Source organism: Temnothorax longispinosus, chromosome 10, assembly GCF_030848805.1.
Source record: "Temnothorax longispinosus isolate EJ_2023e chromosome 10, Tlon_JGU_v1, whole genome shotgun sequence".
Lineage (NCBI taxonomy): Eukaryota > Metazoa > Arthropoda > Insecta > Hymenoptera > Formicidae > Temnothorax > Temnothorax longispinosus.
Window position 1 is genome coordinate 6,032,545 of NC_092367.1, and position 25,945 is coordinate 6,058,489.

The following is a 25,945-nucleotide window of genomic DNA, read 5'->3' on the forward strand; positions in this document are numbered from 1 at the left end:
TATATTTAGAGATCCATAGGCTTATGTTACATTTCATTATATTTGAATATTATGAGTTGAAAATTATAAGCCATCACAATCTAAAAGATTACGTAAAATTTTGCAATAGCCTGGATATTTAACTTTTACGCGTATTGAAGAAGCTACGCTACTACTTGCCGGCCAGTCCAGCAAAATGCCGAATCTGACAATGATATATAACTGAGAATAGTAGAACGCTTTTTTCGCGATAACCGGTTGCGTAAGGGTGCATGCGCGGTCGGCCCTCTCGTGTGAGAAAACGAGCAGTATTCGGTCGATGTTTATCCATTGCAGAAGCGAAGGAATTTCGATTTTTGCCGTTGCATTGGTGAATTGCGATGAAAACAACATTCCGCGCCGCTGCAACGGCGAGCCGTATATTTTGTCTGCCTGGACTGGTTTTCGCTTCCTCTGATTCCCCGCCTGCTATTTTCCCGCGCGACCGCCCTCTCTCTTATTCTCACTCTTTCACTCTGTTGCTCTCCTTCTCTCTCTCTTCTGTTCAGCACTCTCGGGGCGGCACTCGATGTTTGTTATCGAGCCTGGTTGAGCTCGAACTGGAAGTTTACGCTTGGAGCCCGCCGGGAGGCCTCGGGCTGTATATTCTTTCTGTTTCTATTCTTTTCCTGTGTTTGTCTGTACTACGCTATAGGTACGGTACATTCTGGATTATCCTATCCGAAATATCCGGTTTGCATATGCAATTTTGCATCCCGATTAGTTTACCGAAAGTTTCCATCGTAAACTGACGTTATAATTATACACAGCATTTTATGGGGATACGGCATGATTTCAAGATACGATCTGTTCTAACTCTTTGAATTTAAGAATCTGATTTACGAATCTGATTAGTATTAGTCATCAATATGTGATGTAACTGTCGCCTTCTTTTGCTGATTCGTATTTTCGTGCAGCTCGTGGAGATGTAATCTTTTATATATAGAGATACGATTTGTATACCATAAAGTCATTATCCGTGTCTCCATGGTAACTTCCCTAGATGGGTTTTCATAATAATAGTCGAAGTGAAAAGAAGAAAAATATCCTACAGACGATGTTATGAATTTAAGAGCATGGAAGAGGGTGAAAGGACATTTCGTGACAGCGCAGGTGGAACGTCGCGTCGGCATGAAATACCGGAGGGATGAGCGTGCAGATTGTTGTTGCGGAATTGCTTCTCGTTAATCCTGCAATAACAATCCCGGCAACGTTCATCGCGCAACGCGTGTACAGTATATCGTCGTTCGTCAGCCTTGCGATTAATTCGAGTTAATGTGTGCGTGGAAGCGTCACGATTAACGCTGCAACCGGTTAATTCGGCTCGCTCGTTTACATTGTTTCCAGAATTTCCCGCGGGATGTTCGTCGTAACGATATTGCGGCTTGTTTCTGACGGTTAGCTCCGCGTTGAATAGGTGGGCGAACATCCAACAATTCTCGTTGCTAGCGTCGTCTACCCTCCGTCCCCTGTTCTCGTTCCTCGCACGAACCTCGTACGTACGAAAAGAGCTCGGTATTAACCAATGGTGCGGTCCATTAGGGCAAGACCCCAATCCTTTATGATCCTTTATGGGGCACCAGCACGCCATTTCGCGTGGCGTAATACCCCGTCTCTGGTTGTCCGCTCGTCCCGTAAATTCTGTCTCGAGGGTCGTTTCCGAGACGAGCAGCTGGCTCTCTTACGAGCGTAGCGCCCTTCGCGCGGGGCACTCCCGCTTTCCCTTCGCCTCAATATTTCGTTCCCTTCAATTGGCCCGTTAATTTTTTACATCGTCTCATATTTTTTTGTGATATATGTTCAACAGGTTCGGCCGGCTCGGTCGTTCGTTTCACTTGTTGATCATTGACGGGTTTACGCGCGGTGCACATCAGGCTGACTGTAAATTACTGTCTTTCATGAAAATCTTTATTAGACGCGCGAGATGTAAAACGGAGTCATTCGGTGTCGATGCTTTGAAGATTTCGTAACGGTCCGGTAGTTTATTTTGCGAAGCGACGTTGCTGTTTGAAGCGAACTGGACCAGTCTGTCTCAAAGACGAATCTAAATTGTCGTTTCATTGATTTTGTGTCACTGGCGGACGAAAAGAACGAAAATAAATTCATACCTTGAAATATGATTACGCGTCTCTATCATTTCACCCCGTGGAAGACTCAAGTTATCACTCGCGGCGAATTGAATCGTTGCCACTTTTTTTTCGCGCTGCGCGGATTCGAGTGATAAATGGCAATTCGCGTGCTCTGTTTATCGCGAAGGGACAGCTCGAAAAGGACTGAAAGGCGGCGGATTGGAACAAAAAAAGCCTCGCATTCGCTTCTCGCAATTGGGCTTGTAAATAACGGCGTCGCAATAAATACTATCTGTCGCGATATCGCGCCTGCGAGCGACGCGACGCGTTCGCGGACGCGCGGCTGGAAAGGGGCAAATTCTCGTGCCGATTTCTCCCATGGTGGTGGTTGGTTATATAACGGCGGCAGCGATGCGGCTCGCCACCGCAAACGCATTATCCTCTCGACGTTCACGGTAATATAATGTGACGATAACTGTCGCGCGCAGATGCGTCGACATTCTATCCTGTCGATGCTCAGTTAGGTCATCGGCACGCTGTGATCTCGATCCGATTAATCGAGCCCCCGGGCCCCGGATACGACGTAACCGCGTAATTAGGGTGATAACTGCAATGCAGCCATCTGGTCGCGCGCGGCAATAAAGTGCAGCAGAGTCTTCTCACCTTTCAATTATTCATCAATTCCGTAATGTAATATCCATGTTATCTCGCTGCGCCTTTTGCTTTTCTCAGAGAGATTCTTCGATTAATTTGAAATTGATATTTTATTCACGTCAGTCACTGAAGTAAGTAAGCTCGATATTATGTTGCAAAAGGAAGTAGGAGACACGATGGAAGTTACAGATAAAAAAAAACTCCGGGGATTCTCGTGGAATTTAAATGAGTCGAATTGCAATATATTTTTTAAAGTTTATTTATATATCTGTGCGTGTTTGCGTCATTATAATTCAGTCTGTCGGTTTTCCTTTAACGAATAGCAATGAACCACCTACTCTTTGGCAGTCGTTTCATTTTGAACAACGTTGATGGACGCAGTTATGGATAATAGCGGATACGCGCATAGCGCTCATGGCATTCGGCCACACCGTAAACTGCACTTTCGGTCCGGCTCGCGCGCACCAATGCAACCTCTGCCTACCGATTCGCACTAAATTTCATGTCCGTTATACCCGTTACCATATCGACCGTGTCGTCGCGGCTTAACAATAACCGGTTTTTGGATCTCGGTAACACGTGTTACACCGGAGCAGCTTCCCCCTCGCTCCCGAAGGGAAAATCTAATCGCTTCCGAGAGCACGCGATTCAATCGCCCGCTTTCAATCCAGGCCGGATCTCCAGCGAAGCACCAATATGATGCTCGAACACAACCGTGTGCTCTCTTATTGATGGAAAAATAAAACCCCCATACCTGGACATCGCGTCAAATTGGATTTGCAATTTCGCAATACCGTAAAATTTTATGGACTTACGGATTATATAACGAACTTCCTTGTTTATTCGAAATATCAACGTTTAATAGACTCGACCGATTTAATAGGGCTTTAACCCATTTTATCATGTTTAATAAATCGAAATCGAAATATAGCGTATTGTTGTTGGACTGACAATAAAATTACGCGCATGAAAAATATCGATATATAAAAACGGCAATGAATAGGAAAGGGGGATTTAAATTCTGTTTTATTAAAAATTCGCGTCTGTGAAAGACATTGTGACGTTTACAACAATTCATGAAACGCTAAAGTTTTTTCTAAAATTAAAGAATTAGAGTGGCAAATTAGTAAATTGCTTAAAAGCTTATCACTTAGATTAAATCTCGTGCACTTCAGCCCCTGTTTTAGACGAACTGAGGCACTTCTCCCTTCGTTGATCGAAAGAAGAATCCTTAAAGAATTGCTCGTCTGGAGATAGATAAGTGTTCCTCGAACTTCCCGGTACTGGAAACTAAGTTTAATGTTACAGTCGGGAATTGAAAGTTCTTAATGGACTTCTGTTGAATGAGTTTAAATGCGATTTCGGGGTCGACGATCGAAAATGCACCCGAATACCGCAGAGCGGTTGATCGAATCGCCACCTGCGTGTAACATCGATATCTATGGCGGATTAATACCGCCCATTTTAATTGTATCCCAGCGGGGATTGTCAATCTCCGCGATCAATTGATAAGTTGAACTAATTAAGAGCATAGAGAGAATGACGGCCAACGAGTTCGGAAACGATTATCGCGTTGCATTTCCAATTATTCCACAGCCCATGATTAGCGCAAACCACCTTGCGGGTCGATTATCAATTCGAACCGATCAATATTAAATACAATGATATCGGCACGATTGATTGGTATCGCAGTGTAAATGGTTCATATCGCGATCTAATAAATCTTTCCTGAATATTCCCGCGTTCGATAACCAGTTGTTATATGTGTATTGAAATTGTTTAGTTCGGTTGGTTAACGAATCGGCTAACAATTATTCTTACTTGCCATTGTCGTCAAAATCTCACTGTCTATTTTATATGTCAACTAAACAGACAAATGGTTTACGAAACCGCAGACCACAACTCGCTGTGCGCTTTTAGATAAGTACATATCCATCGTTGGATAACGATATTTAGCCTGCTGATAACTGACTGTGTAGATATCGAGTATGAATGCATTGGATTGTTAAAAATTTGACTTTTATAATTTGCAGAAAAATATCGTTATATTTTGTAATAAAGAGAGAAAGGGAAAGAGAAAGAGGGAGAGGGATTATTGAATAATTATATTATATTTTTCACGACAATGAGATAATGACAGTTTTAGTAATAGTAATTATAGTCAGTTTTCTCGGCATAAAGTTTCATGGAATTCGCGAAGAAATGTTTTTGTGCTCCTCCCCTGTTTTGTGGCTCTGCAAAGCCACTGGCAGTGGAGCTCCATCGACGCAGGAAATTACATCATGGACAAGCCGGAAATGACGCGACGAACGAAACGACCCCGCTTGGCCGTACCGATGTAGCGCTTCCATAAGGAAATCCTGTCAATTCATGATTCGCGAACATCCGTACTTTGTCAGTGTAATCTGGGTAACAGGGTTGCGCGAGCGCGAACAGAAGCATTGTAAGCGTAATCGGCCATTGATCTGTGTAAAATAGTAGATACTGTCATTTGAACGCAAAATATCTTTAACTTGTTAGTATTATATGATATCACGATATTTTTATACACGTAATAATTAATTATAATTAATAACATTTATACAAGATAATTGCGCGTCTTTCTCCTTCTCTCCTCGTTACTGATATGTTATCCGCTGCTCTTTAATTCGCTCTGCATGTAATGTGGATGTGGTTGTAACGTAGATCTCTTTTATTTTTCAGGTGAGTGTGTCTACAGCCCGAACTTTTTGAGCCACGCGTAGTATGCATCCTGGGAATTCTTCCGTGAAAGCCATGGAGAAATTTTTCAAGAGGTGAGTCACGCGCGCGCGGCATACCTTCATCCTCTGGCGTATATCGTAGGCACGTACGTCCGTTTGCTAAATGCAAGCCATTGTCATAACAGATCGCTTCTATTCCGTGTCCTCCGAAAATGACTATTTAACATTCGGATGCTGAACATTCGCATTACGGAGCGAACCTTGTTAATTAGACTAGGAAATACGTGACGAACATTTGCATTTCTCGATGGATAAAGTTATGTTAGACAATATTTGATGTAACTATAACTGTGCGATTTTATATGATATTATGATAATAATATTATAATAATATAACATAATTTTATACAGCGAAGATAATGAAGTGAAAAGTCGGCTTAATTAATTATATAATTTAATTTGAATATAATTTTAATGTGTCTCTATATGATTGTATCAGTAATACGGTACACAATAATGTTACCTCACGCACTCAAAAATTCAATTTTATATAATCGAAACAATCTTTGTCGAAGATGCCGGCAAACACCGCGATTGTTCACGGTTGTTCGAAAGTGGTCGTGGCAAAAATATGAGTGCAGAATCGGAAATAAGAAAGGGGGAGCTGTGACTGACCGTAATGGCACGTCAGTCCTAAGGAGATCTATCTGTCCTAAAAAGGAAAGCGCAAGTCGACCGAGAAAATCGGTGTTCGCGTGGTCGCGACATGCCATTATCGAAGGGCTCAAGTGACACACTCCATCCTTTCTCCTCTTTCCGGATTTATCGTTATCTCCCGCTGATAGCTTCCCCATTCGCTCGCGTTGATCATGAGTCTATAGTCGCTAGAGCTATCCCCGCAAGACAACGGGGATACAAAACGTTTCGTATGGTGTAAAACCTTTACAACGAGACCACTTCTAACAAAAGAACACATTGTACTCATCCTCCGGCGTTCGGACTGTTCGGCCGTTTATACTACAGAGATGTTTATTTGGAAATACCGAAGAAACTTCGCTAAATATTTGCACTTGCAAACGTACATTGTACCGAAGTAAATTCGCAAAAGAATTCTCGCAAATATTTGAGGAAATTGAAGAAACATTTGTTTCTTTGATTATTTTTATTTATTCTCTGATAAATCGAACGTGGAAAAAATATTAACCAGTTTTTCATGTTTTTTTTTTCGGGTTTTGACGCGATACTTTTTTGGTATATTTTTTCCGAGTTGCTCGTCATGCTGTCTGTGCACGGATAGATGAATAAATATGAAATATTGCAAACATTTTATAAACACTAGCAGTTTATTTAGTGCAAAGCTTTTTCTGAATTATGTGAATAAAAATTTGCGAGATTTAAGAAGGTGGCAATAAAATATATATACACATAGGCATCGATAAAAGTGTCCAATAATCTCATTTTGATAATCACGTGAATCTAAAGCATTTGCAATAGAGAGATTTCTTTTAGGGAAGGAATGACCCGTCGTCACTTCGTTAGAGAGTCAAAGTTTCGCGGAAACTGCACATGAAACTGCACGTGAAAATTCCTTTCAGATACCTTAACGCATGAAAACGTCATTCAAGTTTTTCTGAAAAACTAACGATGCTGGGGATGTAACGTATTTTAACGTTTATGTTTCGCTAATTTGTCCTCATTTTTTTCACGTTTGCGGCTTTCAACTACACATTTTAGCATTTATTTTGAAAAGGACGCATGTCAGGCGTTAAAATTTATTTTACAAATTATTCTGTACGCTTTAATGGTTCACATGCGTTATAATTTTGATTTATTTTTTTTATTTTATTTTTTATTAATTATGCACGAATTTCTCTCTCTCTCTCTTTCTCTCTCTTTCTTTCTTTTTTTCTCGTTAAAAACTAACTAACGATAAGTGAAGGAAAATCTTCGGAAAAGAGAGATTTTTTTAGAGAATGAACAAAGATCAGAATGATTTTTTCTATTTTCATCTAACCAGGGGAAAGATGAAGATCGTCGGAAGCACGCGCAATTACTTAGGTCAACCTCAAGTCGGACCCTTTTCAAACGATCTCTTCATTTAGACATACACTTTCTCTACCTTTCCCTCGAGCACTTTTATACGATGAAAAATATACCCAGAAGAAGCATCTGAGGAGGAAATTTCCAGTTTATTCGTGGCGTGTTTAGCCCACATGATTACTGTGAGGATGCCGCGAAATACCGCTGTCATAATTCGAAATATGATATATTTTTAACCACGAAATATGATATAAGTGCTTTCCATCCTTAGCTAATCGCGCTATTTTTTTGCGTGTTACGATAAAAAATTTTTAGATACGATTTTGCTTTATATCGCAACAAATTGTTCAAGTATTGCAAACGAAAATCGAAAACGCCTGCTCGTAAAACGGTAAATTGTCGGAGATACTGTGTGCATACGACGCACGCTGCAACGTACACGCGTATCTCTTCAGGGGTCTTCCCGAGCGTAATGCGTCTCACGGATACGGTGGGGAGAAAATCAAATGGTGGAAACATTCCGGCGGTGGAGAGCGAAATGTAATTCCACGGAGATCATGTTCGCGGCGTTTACAGGGACATGCATTCGCCCTGGAGGAGGACGCGCTACCGCGTCCCAGCGCGGTAACCGAGATTCTATTTCGAGGGCTTCGCTTTCCCCTTTCCTTCTTCTCGCGTTTCTTGATTAAAAGTGCCGGCTGAGGAAAATTGCAGGCAGCGCCAGGTCCCGTCCTCCCTGACGTCGTACGCGATCGTTTGTTCGTTTTATCAGATCCCCGCGGAAACGCTCTCATTGCTTCTACTTCACTCGTTATAAAACAGAAACCTTATTAGTGTCACTCTCAGCGATATATAATATATTTTTTCAAATGCGCTTTTTAATTGCTGTTCTAATAGCATGATGTATAATTTACCGTAAAGAGCGGAGACTCTCTGAGATGTTGACCATTCTTCTCATTTCTCACGAGTCGGAGGCGAAAGTAAACAGAGTTATAAAACTGTATTTTTTATATATGTAAATGTTGCTAAGAACACTACCAGGGGAAACGGCATTGATTTGAGCGCTTTATGACGCGAGGAGAGTATTAACTATTTCAAGCGCGTACGCTCGGGTGAATAGCATCGCGCCGTCTATTTCTACGCTCAGATCTCGATTCGACGGTGACGAGGAGCGGGCGAAGAGGAGCCAGGAGGTGTCGCGGCTATGAATACATTCGTGCCACGCGTTCGGAGCGTGCCGCGACAGGAGTTGCCACGTGCTCCTCCATCTGTTCTCATTGCGTGTGCATTCACCTATTACGCGAACGCGAGGGATTTTCTGCGGATCACGGCCAGATCACGTGCGTTTTATACGGCACGCGAGAACGGAATTGTTAAATTAGACGCTGCAGTTATCAATTGAATTATTCTACGGAGAATGCCGCGGTAGAACAGCCGCGAGCAACTATGTCTCGTTATCCACGTCGAAATATCCGAGGAATCTGGATTTTAATTTTGACTACCGCCCCGCCATTCTGCCATTCGTTTCGAATTTATTTTGTCGTATTCGCTTTTTTAGATCTCGCGATGTTTTAAGTTTTCGCTTCAAGATACACACTTATATGAAACATGAATTTTTTAATACGCATTTTTATCTCACGTGTTTAGCACAATTTATTTTTATCGCACGATATTTGCTTCGAACATATTTTTGAATGTTGGAATATACTCCACTCGAGCATGCAAATTTGTGCCGCAGCTGTGTGTAGAAGATGGTAGAAACACGGCCCAGATGATATATTACGAGCTACAGAAAAATTGCGGCGAGTTTACTCGCGATCGTAACACCCACCCACACATACACACACACATATTCTCCCGAAAATCCTTCTGTTATAAACAACGTAGAAAATCGTATGACAACATATTTTGTGAGTGCCGGGCCGCGCTCTGTATCTGAAAACATTCTATGGTCTCGGTACAAGGTGCGCAATAATTTCTCCGTAAATGGGCGTAGCGGCTGATAATATCTCCGAGTGTGTGGCAGTAAATCATCGCGAAAGTTGAGAGCGTGAAGTAAATTGAAACTATCTTATCCCGTTATCAATTCTCGGGCTCTCAGCTACATTTCTGTTGTCAAAATTTACTCGTTCCCGTCTCGATTATCTCGCATAACTCCCTTGCATCAGTTATTCCCGGCGATTTGTTCATTCGCTCGTCGAACGACACGTTGTGTTTATGACTCTGATTACCAATGAAAATATTGATGCAATCATCTACATTTCATCACAAAGTTGATTATATTTACGATTTAATTACAGTTTACTTGCGAGTTACGCAATTAAACGCAGCGTAAATAATGATTCCTGTTACTCTGCAAACCCTGCCAATAATAGTAATCAATTTCCGCTTCTCTAAGCGTGTACGCGTGAGTAAATATTTCTCGGCGCGAATTAGTCGAGAGATTTCAATTTCCTTCGCGAAATACTCCCATTACACGCCGAATGGGTTCTCGTGCGAAGAGTGTAAACACCTATAAGACAACGAAAAGGAGATGCAGCTATGATTTCTGCAATATTATAAAGTTCCTCTGATTTATCTTCCGAGTTTATAGCTGGCAATCGCAGTGAAACGCGAGAAGGAATCGAGGCCCGACGTGAGCAAGGGCGGAGGCGAGGGAGAAGGTAGGGGTGGAAGGAGAACAAGCAAGATACTACGGCAATAGAACGGAGCATCTGCACGGACGAACGATCCTCGGATACGAATCAGCTCAAGACGATTAAGAACCTGAAAGGGTAAGGGGAAGGGAGAAGGATGGCGACCAGCAGATTGAGTAGGTGGCCCTGATCGAGATCGGAGTTGCTTTAGGTCGGAATCACCGTTGTTCCGGGTCGTTGACTCAAACTACTGCGATTACTATTACAGTTCGATTTATCGCGGCTTTTAAGCTTCGCTTATTTCCATTTGGTTTTTTCCTGCCCTTCCACTTATTCCATATATTGCGTATGTTATTAATATTTGTAACGTATGTGACATTTCCATTTATCGTATGCTTTTCGAAATTATTTTTACATTTTTTAATAACGGTAATTAATTAGAATCGTGTGATTTATATATGTTTTTTTTTTAATTGTGTCTCGTTAGTTTTATTGCTCTTTGAGCATAACGAAGCTCTAACGTACTGTAACTTGAACTCCGTGTAATTCCGTATTGAGAAGGTGGCTGTGCCGACTATCGAAAACCGGAGCGGTACATACACTTCGGCCGCTATTCAATTTCTTACACTCGAGTTTCTCGGGATCTCTCACACCTCCTCCAGCCCGAAACTTTTCAGACACGTGCCCGGGATCTGGGATGCTGCACGTTCTCTCAGCGCGGAGTGCTCGTTTCTCTTCGTCTTCGATCTGGCGGCATCGAGTCCCGTTCGATGCCTAGGAGATCGAATGGCAGATGTCTTTTCGAATTCTCCTTCGAGAACGTCTCGGGTTGCCCGTGGCTTTCTCACACCGTATTTTATGTCATTCGCCATTAACAGCGTAACCTTTTCTCCGGTTGGTTACACATATCGCGCAATGTCACGATGTGAAATTTAGTATTGCAAAAAATTGGACAGCTCTTTTTTGAAATTGAATAGCAAGAGTGACAGCAGCAAACTATCATTTTCAACTCGTTGATATATTTTTGTGTAATTAATAACTCACGACAAAAGATAAAACAATATATAAATATATAATATAGGTATATATAAAAATAATATATAACGTTTTAATAATATAAATGTTACAAAATATAAAATTAATAAAGTTGCATGATATTGCGTGAGAAATTATACGAAAATAAAATTGTAAGTTAAATACGTAGTTTGTGATCAGCTATGACGAATTTTTAACTCTAAAAAATTTTGCGGCTAGACAAAAAATTTTCATAATCTCTGGAAATAATTTTAGCATAAAAAACTTAATGGGAACCTAAAGATGATAAAGATGACTCGGAGTAAAATATTCGTACGTTGAAGGATATATTAATATGCACATATTGATTAAAATATTATTAATTTCGGGTGCCAAAGTCCAAGATATTCGAGATTCCATTCCCTGTCTCCTACTTCGAATGATCGAGTCCATGACGAAGTTGGCGAGGTGGATTTCGTGACGATGACAACGTCGAACGTTACCACGAAATGTTTTCGAAGTGTAATCAACCGTGGATGAGAGAAAGCCGGTTGGTTGGCCCGTACATGTGCGAAATCCCGTTCGTGGGAGGCAACTTAAAGTGCACTTTGGACTTTAGCGATGTCTCCTTCCATCTGTCGTATTGCGTCATTTTGATTTTCTCTTCCGCTAAAAATAAACTCTAGGTAGTAGATTCAGAGTTAGAATGTCGAATGGGTATTTAATCTTTTAGTCAAGCAAGACCTCAATCTTGTCAGTCATTACTTATTTCTCGGTTTTTGTGAATTCATATAATATACAATATCAAAGAAATACAAGACCGTCAGAAAACTGATTAGCTTCAAATCTTGTTCAACAGCTTTTTTGCGTTACCTACGATTATTTTGCCGCAAGATGCGTAAATGTGTACCGGAATATATATCAAAATTTAATTTTGCGTGTACAACACTGCGAGAGCGTCTGATATTTTCGCTCGAGTTAAATGAATAAAACGAATCGGCGGTGCAATGTAACATAATAATGCTTTAATGATCGTTAAATTATTTGTATCTTTCGCACTTGCACATCCTTCCGCTCCATAATTCTCGCTCGTTTATTGAAGACATAAACCAGATCTCGTCGTTTCTCAGAAGCGGATATTATACTCAGGAATGTAGCATATCCATTACATCCGACATCAGGCCTCAAATCTTCCCTGCTTCTCGGAGGCAGCTATCTCGTATAATCTGCTATCGACTGAATGCGAAATATGTTCCATTACATAAACGCCTGTCAATTAATTACTGCGGGATCTATATCCGATCGGAGAAACAACATGTAGAATCTGTAGACAAAGAAAGAAAGAGAGAAGTAATTCTCTTTGATGCCAAAAAGTAATGCCGCACTCAAAGATATTTCTTAACAATCGATATCGCAGTCATCATGACTATTGCAGCTTAAATTAACACGTACAAAGTAAATTCTTTACGCGACACGATAGCGATCGATGATCTGACGTCTAAAGATTTAAAGGAAATTTTAGAATTTTGAAAATATAATCAAATTTATCTAATTTCATAATATAGATTTTATTAGAAATTACAGGCACGCAATTTTTGCCTGAAGTTCTTAGCTATATTAGGCCAAAGTCAAATTTTTTTTTTTTTTAATGCCATTTTTCAAGCGCTGTAACGACGACTTTTTCTGACGAAAGTTTTTTTCTGCAACTAAAGTGTCTCCGAGGGAGACGTGTCAATTAAGAAAGGAAAATGGGAGCGCGTTAGTCAAGGGCTAATTATCGAGTTACAAAGCCGTAAGTTCAAAGCCAAAGCCATTTCCGAACTCTTGAGCGAAGGTTCCTTGCGGCCCTATAGATTCTGACGTCACAAGGCAGCTAGCCTTTAGAAGGAGACGAAGCATCGTCCTGGGACGTCGAGGAGATACGATATCATCTCGTAAAGGAGGAGGAGGAAGCATCGTGTGTCCCATCTGTACCCAGCGGGCGACATCCTCTCATGGCTTTGTCTAGTCGCTAACTCGCCCTAGGGGTTTCCTCGCAAGAACAGACTTGCTGTGTTGTGACCGGCCCGTAGTTACACGCAGTCTCCTACAGTCGGCTTACAGTACGTTACCATCATCACTGTCTGTTGTCAAAGGAACGCAGTGTATTCCGTACTTGGTGCGCTTCGCTAATTAAGAGAATACGCCGCTCCGAGAGAAGTTCATTACAAGTACACAAGGACGGATCGGCTTTTTCTGACTTGTAGCGCGCGACCGTTGCTTATCTCTTGCGTGTTTATTCTACCTAATAATTAAAGCGGCAAATCAATACGAGGGGAAAGAGTGTCACGTTTTTGCGAGAGTTAAAGTAATACCTCCGTAAGTTAAATTTTTAAACGTTAGTTTCAAATTCCGTCACTCGCAGCAAAATTCGCGCAGATCCGGAAGCTTTGCATATCAATTTTCGCGATATTGATGTTAATATCGCGAGGCAGTTTATTTGATATTCGCGCTACGTGACAGAGCGCAGGGCGTTTTGATCTTCGTCATGTCCTGCTCGATGGAGCGATGCGGTAACATATCGACACGTGCAATCGCCTGCGTGCATCAAGTCACGTGCGACAACTGATATACGTTATGTCCCTCTCTATCTTACGCAAGCAGACCGTCCCTGTGTCTTCCTCTTCCTCCTACGTCCGAACACGCTCCGGCAACCCAATTATTCGACGCTTATACCACAAACACACTGGCTACCGTAGACAAAGCCACTGGAACGTGTTAAATGGGACTAATGTGCTTACGTATGTTCTGTTTGATCGACCATTCCTGCGCAGTCGAGCGGGAATCTGTGCCACTGCGATCATCCGATATTGCAACATAATTTAAGCGAGCAGATTTAAATACTGCAAAAAAAAACAGAACGAGACATTTCAAACTTCCATCATTTGAATCAATTTCCGATATACCTCGAATGGCTAGAATAATTATTAATTAATTATTACATTATAATTAAAGTAATAACGTAAAATATGTGTGCACACTGGAGAGCTTTTATGTATTACATACAAGTTGATATCTATATTAATTAATTAATTAATAATTTTAATCTGCGATATAAAATTATTTTTCTTTCATGTGAGAGCTTATTAGAGAAAGTTAAATATTAGACGTGAGCTTTCATTTTGCGGCCTTTATTATCGGATATTAAAATGCGGATAATTTAATCGGTTGCGAAATTCGCGGAATCTCAAGTATGCTTTTACTCGTAACATTAAACTCCGCGGCTCGCCGACGGGGATTTTAAAGGAATTGTGATTATTTTTTAAAAACTACCGCTTTAACAAAGAACATCCGGGCTGCTTTGTTCTGTTGTCGTTAGCGAATTAAACCGGCGAGTTTACGTGGAGAATGTATGGGCGCGTGGACTCGCTCGGGACGGTTGTTAGCGGTGAACGATAACGCGATTACATTTGCGGCCGTACTCTCGAAGTGACCGGTAGTTCAACCGCTACCTCTTCTTGTACACGTAGCGCAAATTTCAGGGGTGCATCGTCCAGCGGTGGCGATATGTGTAGGTATACTCGGGCAACTCGGGAACCGGCCGGAGAGCAGAAACCGGCAGAAACTACTTGGGGAACTATCATTAGCCGAATGCGGATTAATTCTCGTTCTTGGTCTACCGCGGCAAAGCGAGAAACGGCGAGAGATATCCTACTGTATCGGCATGTCCCTCCGTATAACGGGCTGATAACCAGAAACACCATTATTCCGATTGCCAAAGCCGCCACTATAACGCTGATTTTTTTATTTTACCCTCGTAAATCGCCTATTCGCCGATTGACGTCAGTTTTTTTACGTCGGCTGGACAATTTTAGACTTCCATGTGAGCGCACATTATTTAACTTGTAGATTCTTGATTTTTGCGGTAACAGAGAAATTAATTTCGCTTATTATTAATTTAATTAAAAGATGTGTTTATTGAGAGATGGGCGAAACATCGCCCAATTAACCTAATAATTAACAATTAATAGAATAACATACATTAATAGTGTTAGTAGCGATTTTAAGGTACTGTAATTTAATTAATTAAACTTGGTTTATAGTTAGGTTGGTAAATTGATCAGATAAAGATATTCCATACACAAAGGTACGCGGTTTTCATTCGGATTATTCTACGTATTTCTCCGAAATCTTCATTAACCAACAATATAATTGCGACGCGCAATTTTCAAAGGGGACACTAAACTCAGGGGGTTAAACTTGTGCGATAGTCTCAATGTTAATGTCGTATTAATGGGGAAACAATGCAATCCATTACCTTGTCATCGACCATGGCAAAGTGCGCGATGTTACATTATATTACGTCGCAGGGAAAGTTCGCAGGGCACACAATGGCACTTCTTGGCAACTGTAATTACATAAATTAAGTTTAATCAGCACGTCGCGCGGTCCTGCCACGCCCGCGAGACTAATTTCGTTTGCAGCCCCGAATCGGTGCCGGGGTCGAGCCGCGGTGCTTCCTCCAATCTCCATTGTCGCCGATTGTTCAATTACCAGCAACATCTAATTCTGATTTATCGTGAGTATTGCGCGGTCGAATTGAAATGAACGCCATTGTTCGACTCTCCATCCGGTTAATTTGACATCGCTACCGAAAATTCGCAATCCTATATATTTATATTTCCAACGTACAACGTAAATTTATTATGAGTTTTATTTGTGTCAAAATTATTTAACTGCTTTACATAAAATATAAATATAGAAGCACGAAACCTTTTAATATTGCATAAATCGTTTATAAAAGAACAGTTTTACAAGATTTACGCGAAAAACGAAGAGATACGTTAGCACTGCAATTTTGTATCATTGTGTATTGTAGAGAATATAATACATAGACAATAGAATATAATCGATGGAGGTTGGCTCGATTGTTTATGCGATCTCAAATAGTATCGCGGTATCGAGCGTGTAATTTGTAAGTGAAACTTGGCATAATTAGGTTATTCAGCCCGTATCCTTGAATGAGTGGCACATTAGTTGGAGTATCAGTCTCGTTCAAACAGCTATTATGACGTCGTCTATAATTTTAGCGTATCGAGGAGAGATCGATGCGATATTCCTGCCAGCGGTTTCCGCTGTACATAGTATAAGAATCACGTTTACAGTTTCGCTGTGCTTTTACGTCATTCTACTGTCATGCATTACGGCGCCATGCGACGCTTGGGAAAGAATATGATCCTGTTCAACGCGTCACGTCCAGGCGTCTGTACGTGACGTGTTAAAATTACCGGGAACTATAAAAGTTTTATGCTGTCATGTTTTTAGACGCGTTCTACTCATTTCTGAGATTTTTTCCGATAATCCGTCCGATTAAACACTTTCGAATGCTAAAACACTCGAACAGGTATATTCCGGCGTTTACAGCTATTACGTTTCGAGGCGCAACGCGTTCCTCGACGCTTTGTGGAAGGACGTAGTTATCGCGGAAGGATTGCCTCAGACAGGAGTGACGATAGCCATTTCGTGGTGAGCCACTCGTCGGAGAATAGTCGACTCTGATTAACGGCACCACAAAATTACCGGGCTATCCAGAGTTACGTTCACTCAAGCTGTATACATAAAAATCCAGCGCATACCGTCTGCTTAGTAAATCTTTTTATTCTTCTTTTCTTTTTCGGATCTTCATGTAAAGAATAGCCGCTGTCAACGAGAAAACCTCGTGAACAACAACGTTCTTTAGACATTAATTATTGTATAAAGATTATTAAAAAATAATTTTATTACTCTTATCTATTTTATTACCGCAATTATTATTTTTAAAGTAAATCATTAGTTTATTTCGACGTACTTTGATGGAATTCTTTAATTTTTCTTTTTATGAAATTTCTTTCATTGGCTCGATTCTTTGTGTAAGAAATAGTTATTGTGCACAACAGAAAAATATTTCTAGATCATAATCGCGTTATACGAATAATTTATTTGTTCCTTTTATTACTTTTCTATATTTTTTATTTTTCATCAATAGCATCTTTTATCAGAAATGTAACGAAATATATGTTATCATCAGAAATACGATGAAGCATATTAACTAATAAGCTATCAATAACAGAATGAATAAAATTCCGTTTCTTGTTATTTATTGAATATACTATTTTTAACAAGAAGACAGTTTATTTTGATGATTTCTCATGTATGAATATTTAACGACGTTATAAAAGCTAATTGAATTAAATTAACAATTTAAATAATATACAAGTTTTAATGTTGTTCAGCAAAATGTGTTATAAACATGTGTTTGTAAAGTTCAGTATTATTTCAATTAAATATTCAAAATTTTGATTTCGGAAAATGCATATTTATAAGATATTTTATGGTATAAGATATTTGTTTTAATAAAAAGCATTCAATAAAACTTAAAAAATAATAATATAAATAAAATTTTTTAGAAAGATTGTATATAATATACATATACACACGCGTATTACCTTATATCTTTATTTTAATTAGTGTACAAGCATTTCTCGACAAAGATACTTTGTAATTTAATTATTTTATATTATTATTATACGTTACATAACACTATCTCAATATGTTGTTAATAATTTCCCAAGAATAAAAATTGAAAAATCAGATAACAGAATTAATTACGCCATATAATGAACAACATCGAATAACTATATCATCTTATATAACAGCGATTATTCCTCCAATGGTGAAATAGGATACATTTTTGAAATATTACACTTTTACCGCGGCATTTTATGGAAAATAAATAGAACACGAGTCCCTTTGTTCATTAATTCAAGCGGCCTTTAATTAGCGGGAACGCATAATGGTATTTTTATTCAATCGCGCAAAATGATGGAGAATTCCAGGCGTGTTCCGTGTTACGCATCATCAGTAGCATAGAAATGCCATTCTTGGCAATGTTACAAAGCCACCACATACATACACGCGTCGCCCGTTTGTAACAAATATATATTTCATTTAGGCAATGCGCTGACCTTCGAAAGAGTTCTTGGCGTTGCACTTAAATGACAAGGGTTTCGTCCTTTTCGTAATTTTAAATCGCGAACGGGAGCGATTCGCAGACGCGTTTCCCGGAGCGGGCGAGATTTACGGCAGATAATTATACGGATTCTGTCACGATTATATCATCCGACCTCGAGGACCACGTCGTCCCGTGCCGAGCACCGTTTCGTCGGTCGTCACGAAGATCGAGATATCGGGCGGAGTTTGCGAAAGTGAAGATTGGATGGGGTAGGAAAAGAACAGACGGGGAGTAGAGCGAAGTTACATCCATCTTATCTGTCGATTCGTTGCCAAATGAATTCGCGACGCAATCCAATCGATCGATTAATCTTCCCGCGATGAATACCATCTTCCCCGACTCGCGTAACCATTCTTCCAGAGAATTTCAAACGTCACGAGACACGACTCCGCCGGTCGCTTGACGTATGGCGTCCGCATAGTGTTTTAATCTACCTAATGGACCCACATCGATAACTGTGGCGCGGTCGGCGCAAATGTAGCCTGGTATACGCGATAAACGTGTATGCGGGAAGCGGGTAACATTATACATAACGGGCATTCACGCGCTTCTCCGTGGTCCCCTCAATGAGAGCGATTAATAACCGCGTCGCATAGCCGCGCGCACGGTCTCGATTCCCCGCGGTGCAATTTTTGCCGCTTTAAATTAATTATGCAGCGATCGTGCGCACCAGGCTCGTGTGCCGGAGAGATTGCGAGACGTCGGCGTCGCGCGCCGCGATCGACGGTCCCCCTCTCTAAACGTCGTACAAATTGAATTTCATCAGGCGCACGTTGTGCACACTCGACCTCGGTCTCATGGGCCTTCGGGCGATATCTCGCAACGAAGGCGCTTCCGCGTGTGTAGTACACCTGTCGGGGAACAAAGCGCAAAGTGTAGGCGAGCAGGTGCGGGGGACGGGGCGCTGTCGTCTACATTAATTCAATTAAACCGGGATAAGAGTTCCGGGGCGATCCGATCGGCGGGACAAAGGTGTTAATTGCCGGCCGTTGCCGCGAGAAATTAAGCAGGGCGTGATCGAAACCGGGTCGGTTCGTTCACATACTTCACTTTTATTTCCGCCTCTTCCTCATCTCGCTCGAACGTTCCTCCAGTGAGAGACTGGATGGATTTAACTTTTAACGATTACATTTTCTAACTTTGCGTTTTCCATTAGACGTCAAATGTCGCCTATTCTGCTGCCTTATCAACGCGATCGGTATCCCATTTAACTAAAAATGATTATTTTCTCACGAGTGCGTCGCAGGCGTAATTGATGAGGAACCCGAGGCTTTTCCCTCGACGTGTTTCAAGTTTCAAGCGCATACCACATCGCTTTCTCACGTCCTAGCTCTGATACTCTCTTTGAGATGTTCCTGGAGTTGGAATTTTTCTCGTTGCCTTAATTAGCAAGCGGCTGCACGATGGCGAAGCGAGTGCATGTTTTGCACAGGGTAGATAACTTGCGCATGGACATATGTAAGATTGACAAAAACGAAGTTCTTGGGTAAATGCTCTCATGTAACAGTGCTGCTACGTGTGTAAAATGACCTCATCTCGTCGGGAGAAGAACAATCCCCGGTAATCGAGGCCGTTTGCGTTGCGTCGTATGCAGGCGAGATGCGGTCGTTGCAAGAACAGACGAACGAGTTGGAGGTGGTGGATTAGAAACTCGTTTTAGAGCCGCGCGTGGACGAATTGGACGGACAGGGGGGTTTAAATCGCGCTTCTTATATACGCCACGTATAAACTTCACTTTCCTGCACTGTAGCGCCGAGGCGAGAGCTCGATCGAGCTACCTGTAACGTGATCGCGGACGGATTATGTCATTCAGCTCTGACTTATCGATTACCGTCTTACTGCCTCCATTAATGTCGATCACTGCCATTGGCTTTATCGCGGTCGATAGCGATTGGTTTCGTTACAGCTGATCTTGCTCTTGTATCGCGTGTCAATCATTTAGACGACTCGTCTGTATGCCGCTAATAGGTTTATTGATCACGTCTCGTTGCAATTAATATAAATTTATCATTATGTCGACGTGAAACGCGAAATGTTAAGCCGAAATTTCCACGCTATATTTATAATCTTTGCTTATCGGATAAAGCATACGATCGCACAATAGAATCTGCAAAATCGATATGTGCCAGTGAGCTTAATTTATTTCAGCATGAATTAATAATTATACATTGCCGTTAATTAGATAGTGATTAGCGTTCAGTGTGCGAGACGTGGAAGTATGCTTGTCGAAGCTGCGCGCGCTCGGCGCCAGGATAATCCGAAAGTAAATCACGATGCTTATTCATGCAAAATTGGTGTTTGTCAACGACTTATCGACGTGCGCGCAATTTCGGAGGCTCCCGCGCACTCTTAGCAATTTGCCGTGGCGTCGAGCACAGCTTCGAAAATTCGTGGATTTCGCGAAGTAGGGTAGATGACGTGCGATAGCTCGGCTCCGGCGGCTGGAAAGGAGCGGAAGGGGCAAAACTCTCAAGGCTCTCGCGCTACGTGACCAGGATATAACGCGACAGTTTTCGAACAAACTTGGTATCCGGCGGTATTACATAGTATTACAGTGCAAATATGCAATTCATTCGCCGCAATGGCGAAACTACAGGTCGAACTTCCATTATTGAGCGCCGTTCTCCCCTCGTGCCGGCACCGAAACACTTTAGCTCGCGTTTAAATATGTAGCCGGCTTATTGTTGCATTCTGTCATTGAAACTTTGATTTGCGCCATTAACGTCTTATCTACTCGATACAACGTATTCTTTCTCCCCTCGAAATTTTTTCCTCAAGCGGTTCCGTCCATCCGACTAAAATTTACATTAACAGAAAAACCGTATATTTTCATTAAATGGTAAATAAATATCGCGTAAAGCAAACCCCGGCGTGCATCGATAGTCATCTCTGAGATGCGCGGATCGAAAATTTAAAATTATTATTCGATTAAATTCCAAGCAAATAACGAAACTTTGTTGGTTTGACTTTAAGTCGATCTTCTTTGAACAGAATTTTAATCTGATACTCAACTACTAAGAGTACTTTCGCGACGCGAAGCACATTATCACTTTTAAACCGAACTTTAAAAGCCTCTCTCTTGATCTCAACACAGAAGCGTTTGGTTCTTTGATTTTAGCTTTTATAACAGCTTATTTAACTGCAATGTGAGCTCAACTGTGTGGTTTCCGTGTAACCGTATGCTTCTCGATTTAGGCGCAGGTGCAATAACATAATATATTCCGTTCTAATCAGCGCGCTAAATTACATGTCATTAGCTGTCGCAGCTTTGTTATCGCTACATGCCTTGTGTCTGCGCGCGATTATCGAGCATGTTCGCATAATACACGTATAATACATCCGGCCGCGACCGGCCTCTCTCACCATCAGTTTAATTCAATTTTCGAGCACGCGCATGCAAATATTCATTGTTCGCGCACGCAGGGAAGAAAGTTCATTCGTGTCTGGCATTGCTATTGATATCCGTTGGCGCTTGCCCAAATTCGGTGGTCAACCCGGTTAACAAACGGTTTTGTTCAGCGATAATCACGACGGCCGGTCTCTGAACATTCGCGGCGCTTTATCAACAGCGTGCACGCCCTGCATGCAAAAGCCATCCGATGTAATGAGTAATACCACCGACAGATCTCTACGCAATACAGGAAAGTCGAATAAATCCGCTGCACAAGAAAGAAAAAACAAAATCCCGAACGCATGATATGAACTTTTTAATAATTTAATTAATTTAAACTTTTCGCTGAATAAGATGGCTCAAAGTAAAGCCGAATCGTACGATTTATAATTTGTATTAAATTATTAATTAAATGTTACGTAACGTTAATTCACGCACAACTAATCGCGTTTGAACTCTCTTAACGTCCACTTGTTGAATTTAATCTGTACTTTTTTAATATATTAACTATTTTATATACATCAATTTTATTTATATTATATTTTAGATTTTAGATAAATTTTGTAGCTTTAACATGTCTTTTTTATATGTCCATGCAAATCTAAAAACGCGCAATAATGTGTGCATTTAGTAGGGAAAAATTTAACGCGAGGGCAGAGGAAAGCGACTGTAACGATGCCAATTAAGCGTCGTATAATATACGGCAACGACTGCCCTATCGCGTGTGTCGGAACGCAGAGAGCGCGATGACACGGCGTATATGGGGGTATTATTTATGGACGGCCGCGTTGGAGAGTGACGCTCGCTGTCGGTGCAAATTCGAAAAGCCTCTTTCGCGAGATACGAGAGTCCGCGTACCTCGCAGTGACGAATGCACCAGTAACCGTTCGGCAGCCGCGCAAATGCAGCCAATCGGAAGGGATTGTCGGCTCGTTGCACTCGCGAAGTAGAGAAAACCGGGCACCGTGATGTGTGCACCCCGCGAACCGTTAACTCGCGCTCTACCGCCCTTAGCGATTTTGCTCTCGCGGACTTCTATTTCGTAATCGTGCAAAAATAGTCCCGGCACGGTAGTCGTCGCTCTACTTCTCTATTTTTCTTCTCGCTAGCTACTTTTGTTCCCCGCGCAATTAGCGCAATAATAGCTCGACTTTTTATCATAATGTACTCTATACGAAATATAAACGATCTCATCTTTTATTCAATAGTTTTTTGCAATACTGAGTATCGATCGCCCTAGTTGTTCGTTAAAGTTGTTCGTCTTGCTACGTATGATAATGATAAATCGTTTAAAGTTCCAAGTAATCTGTTTAGCGTTGAATAATTTGCTTCATGATTGATATACCATAATGTATCAAATAGTTTTTCCTTCTTCAATTTTTCTTTCTCTTCGTTTATTTATTTTTCTATCTATCTGGAGTCGACTACAATTGTCATCCCTTTTAAACGCTATTTTTCAATTTTTTATGATTGCGACGGAATTGTTAATTACCTCTATTTTTTTGGTGCGGACTCGTTGTTTCTCAAATGAAGATAAAACTGTATTTTTTGCGTGTGCACCCGAGTGTTAAATTAATAAAACCCGGCATTGTGGATAACGAAGGGCCGTCCTGTTATTTTTCTTCGTCTCGCAATATATACTGTACTGTAACAATTTATATTGATTTGTCGCATTTCCTATTCCTAACGAACGGTCTCGCGAAATAATACGCAAATGACCAACGTCATTTTTTACAGGTCATTTTTATTAAGCTCAAAATCGTTTCTCATAGTAGAATAATTTCTCATCGGGGAAAAATTATTTTTAACGTACGTTTTGAGAATTCATTTTCACCGGTCGTGATCTATTTATTTTCGCGACCGCGCGGAAAATTTCAGAAATGCTTGTCGCGATACAAGGTTTGCTGCGCGTGCCAGATGCATATAGGTACATAGTTCCTTCTTGGCACGCCGCACCGCTGCTCCGCATTAGTTATTGGGATTTTCCATGAGCCGTCTGGATTGTCGCGCTTTTTTACAGAATCAAGCAATTTTATGCACTTGTCTTTGCATTGAGCTTTATTCATTCTTTTCCTCTTCGATTTATCTACTCAATCAATCTCGGGGTCTATTCTCTTATCTTTTTTATCACTTTATTATATTGATTTTTCTGTGAGGATGTTTATTAAAACGAACTGACGTTGGGAAAACTTAAAATTATTTTCCGCGTTGCTACATAATTTTCACGCGCGATGTATTATTGTTATATCCGTGTTAACTGACGAATTTATGCTATAATTTGTACTGTATAAAGACTAAATTACTTGCTTTAGAAATTATAATGTGTCCACAATCTCGCTGTACGTGCATTTTTCATCGCAAAAAGTTTATCTTGTGTTACCTGTATAATATTTTTCGTTGAAATTCTGTAAATAATGGACGTACACTTTGTTGGACGGTATGTATTATTACAAACTTACCCTGTTGAAAATGCGCTTATGGAGTAAAATAGATGGATCGATGGCTTCTTACGTTTACTATGGGCGTTACGTCAATGTAAGACATTTTGCCAGTCGAAACATTACTCTTACTCCGAACGAGAACAGTTTAAAATATTTTTCACCTTCGACTTAAACTCATGAGAAAAATTGGACAATGTCGTCGGATACTCGTGAAAATATTTATTACCGTAATCCTTTTCCGGGGATCAAAAAGGCACGAAGGAGAATCGGTTCGACAGTGCTGGACTGAAGGACGTTGAATTTTAACGAATGTAGGAGAAGATGCCGAGCGTGAACGGACGAAAACCGTTGAGTTTTCGAGAGTTTCCATCCTCCAGGAAGAATTGGTCTTCAGGCAGGACGATGCTTTAAACGCAATGTTAAACAAATAAAATTCAAATTAAATGTTAATTTTTACGATACTCGAATTTGACGTTTATTTATATAAAAAAACCGTCGTTTCCTATTAGATCATAAAAACACAAGGAAAACATGAAAAATGCATGAGGATATAGCTCTCCTGTTCGTTTCGCGTCAGTCTTTCAGAAAGTCTACTTAAGGTGAAATTTATGACAAGGCCGCGTCATCCGCGCTATACGAAAATACCATCATATTTCAACGGCACAAGAACCGGCAGCTCGGAAAGCACGCCCGGATTAATCGAGGGGCATAGAAAGGCGAGCGACAGCGATGGTCGGCATTTACGAGACGAGAAGGAAATTCTTTCCGTGCCGGAGGACGGTGTCGGGGGTAGCGGTGCTGTCACGGCGCGGCGGTTTTAACGAAAAAAGAGGATCCGTGCGACAATGGTGCGGGAGACAAAGGAGCCCTCGGTATTCTCGACGTGCCATTTTCTTGATGCCGTTTCCGATCCTTGAGCTCGGGCACGCTTTCTCGCGGATCCGGCGGCCGGATACGCGCGAAAGAAAAGACGCGATATAGGTGGTCGAGCGATGACGTTAATTCACTTATTGTTAGACTCCTCCGCGAGGAAAGGAGAAACGCGGTTTTCCTGTTTTTTTTTTCGCGCGTTGTGACGAACGACACGGACAAATGTGTGGCCGTGCAAAATGAAGGAACGAGTCTATCGAGAAGATATTCGAGTAGCAAGCTTTTCTCCGTGGAAGACGCGTCTAAATTTAGGATTCGGAGCAACTTTATAATTTTAATAAAAGTCAGGTTTGGATATTAACAACGACGGGGAACGAATAGAAGTTTCTTAATTTTTCATCGTTCGCGAAGAAGGAGAGATAAAACGGGGGCGGTTCTTATCCCGCCGCGTCCGGAAATCTGCGGCGCAACGAAAAATGTGCTCGCCCAAGATAGAATGGATTTATTGGACGGCCCGCTTGAGGAGCAGCTTGCGCCGGACAATCGCCTATAGTCACCGTGATACGCCGCTGGAAAATAGCTTCTCGCGCTGGAGTCGTTGCGCTGGAAAATTTTCACTGTGAAATATATAACGCGCGAACGGCGTCGACGAAATTGTTGTACGATTATAATCATAATACAACACATATGTCACGAGACAGTATAATTATTTCGAATTAATTAATTGAATTAGATAAATATAAAATTATTCTTACAATTAGATTAGAATCACGCGTTGAAAGATATTGTAATTTACAAAGCTTCTATACTTCTATACTTTTCTCCGTTTTATTATATGCATCTAACTTAATAATTATCTGCGGTTTATCTATGTTCGGCTGTTGTTATACAAAGTCGTAATATCTTGAAAAATCTTATATCTTGAACGATCTGGAAATGAAAGTGGCGGTTTAAATTTCCTCCAAACTATAACAGACAATTTTCGTTGCATTGAAACGCGTGTTATTGATCGAAGTCAAATCAGCTCTCTCTCTGTCGAGTGCATCTTGAAGAGATTAAAAATAGCGCCCCATCGACCAA

General features: G+C 41.0%; 1 protein-coding gene and 1 long non-coding RNA gene across 2 annotated transcripts in view; one reads left to right on the forward strand and one right to left on the reverse strand.

The window, feature by feature from the left end:
• Dnr1 (defense repressor 1) overlaps positions 1-25,945 on the forward strand; it is a 147,194-nt gene that overhangs the window by 42,962 nt on the left and 78,287 nt on the right. The gene's annotated exons all lie outside the window — the stretch shown is intronic.
• LOC139820678 (uncharacterized) overlaps positions 12,001-25,945 on the reverse strand; it is a 93,890-nt gene continuing 79,945 nt past the window's right edge. Inside the window, exon 3 of the long non-coding RNA XR_011734066.1 lies at positions 12,001-12,457. This is a non-coding gene — a long non-coding RNA (uncharacterized lncRNA). The remainder of the gene's footprint in view (positions 12,458-25,945) is intronic.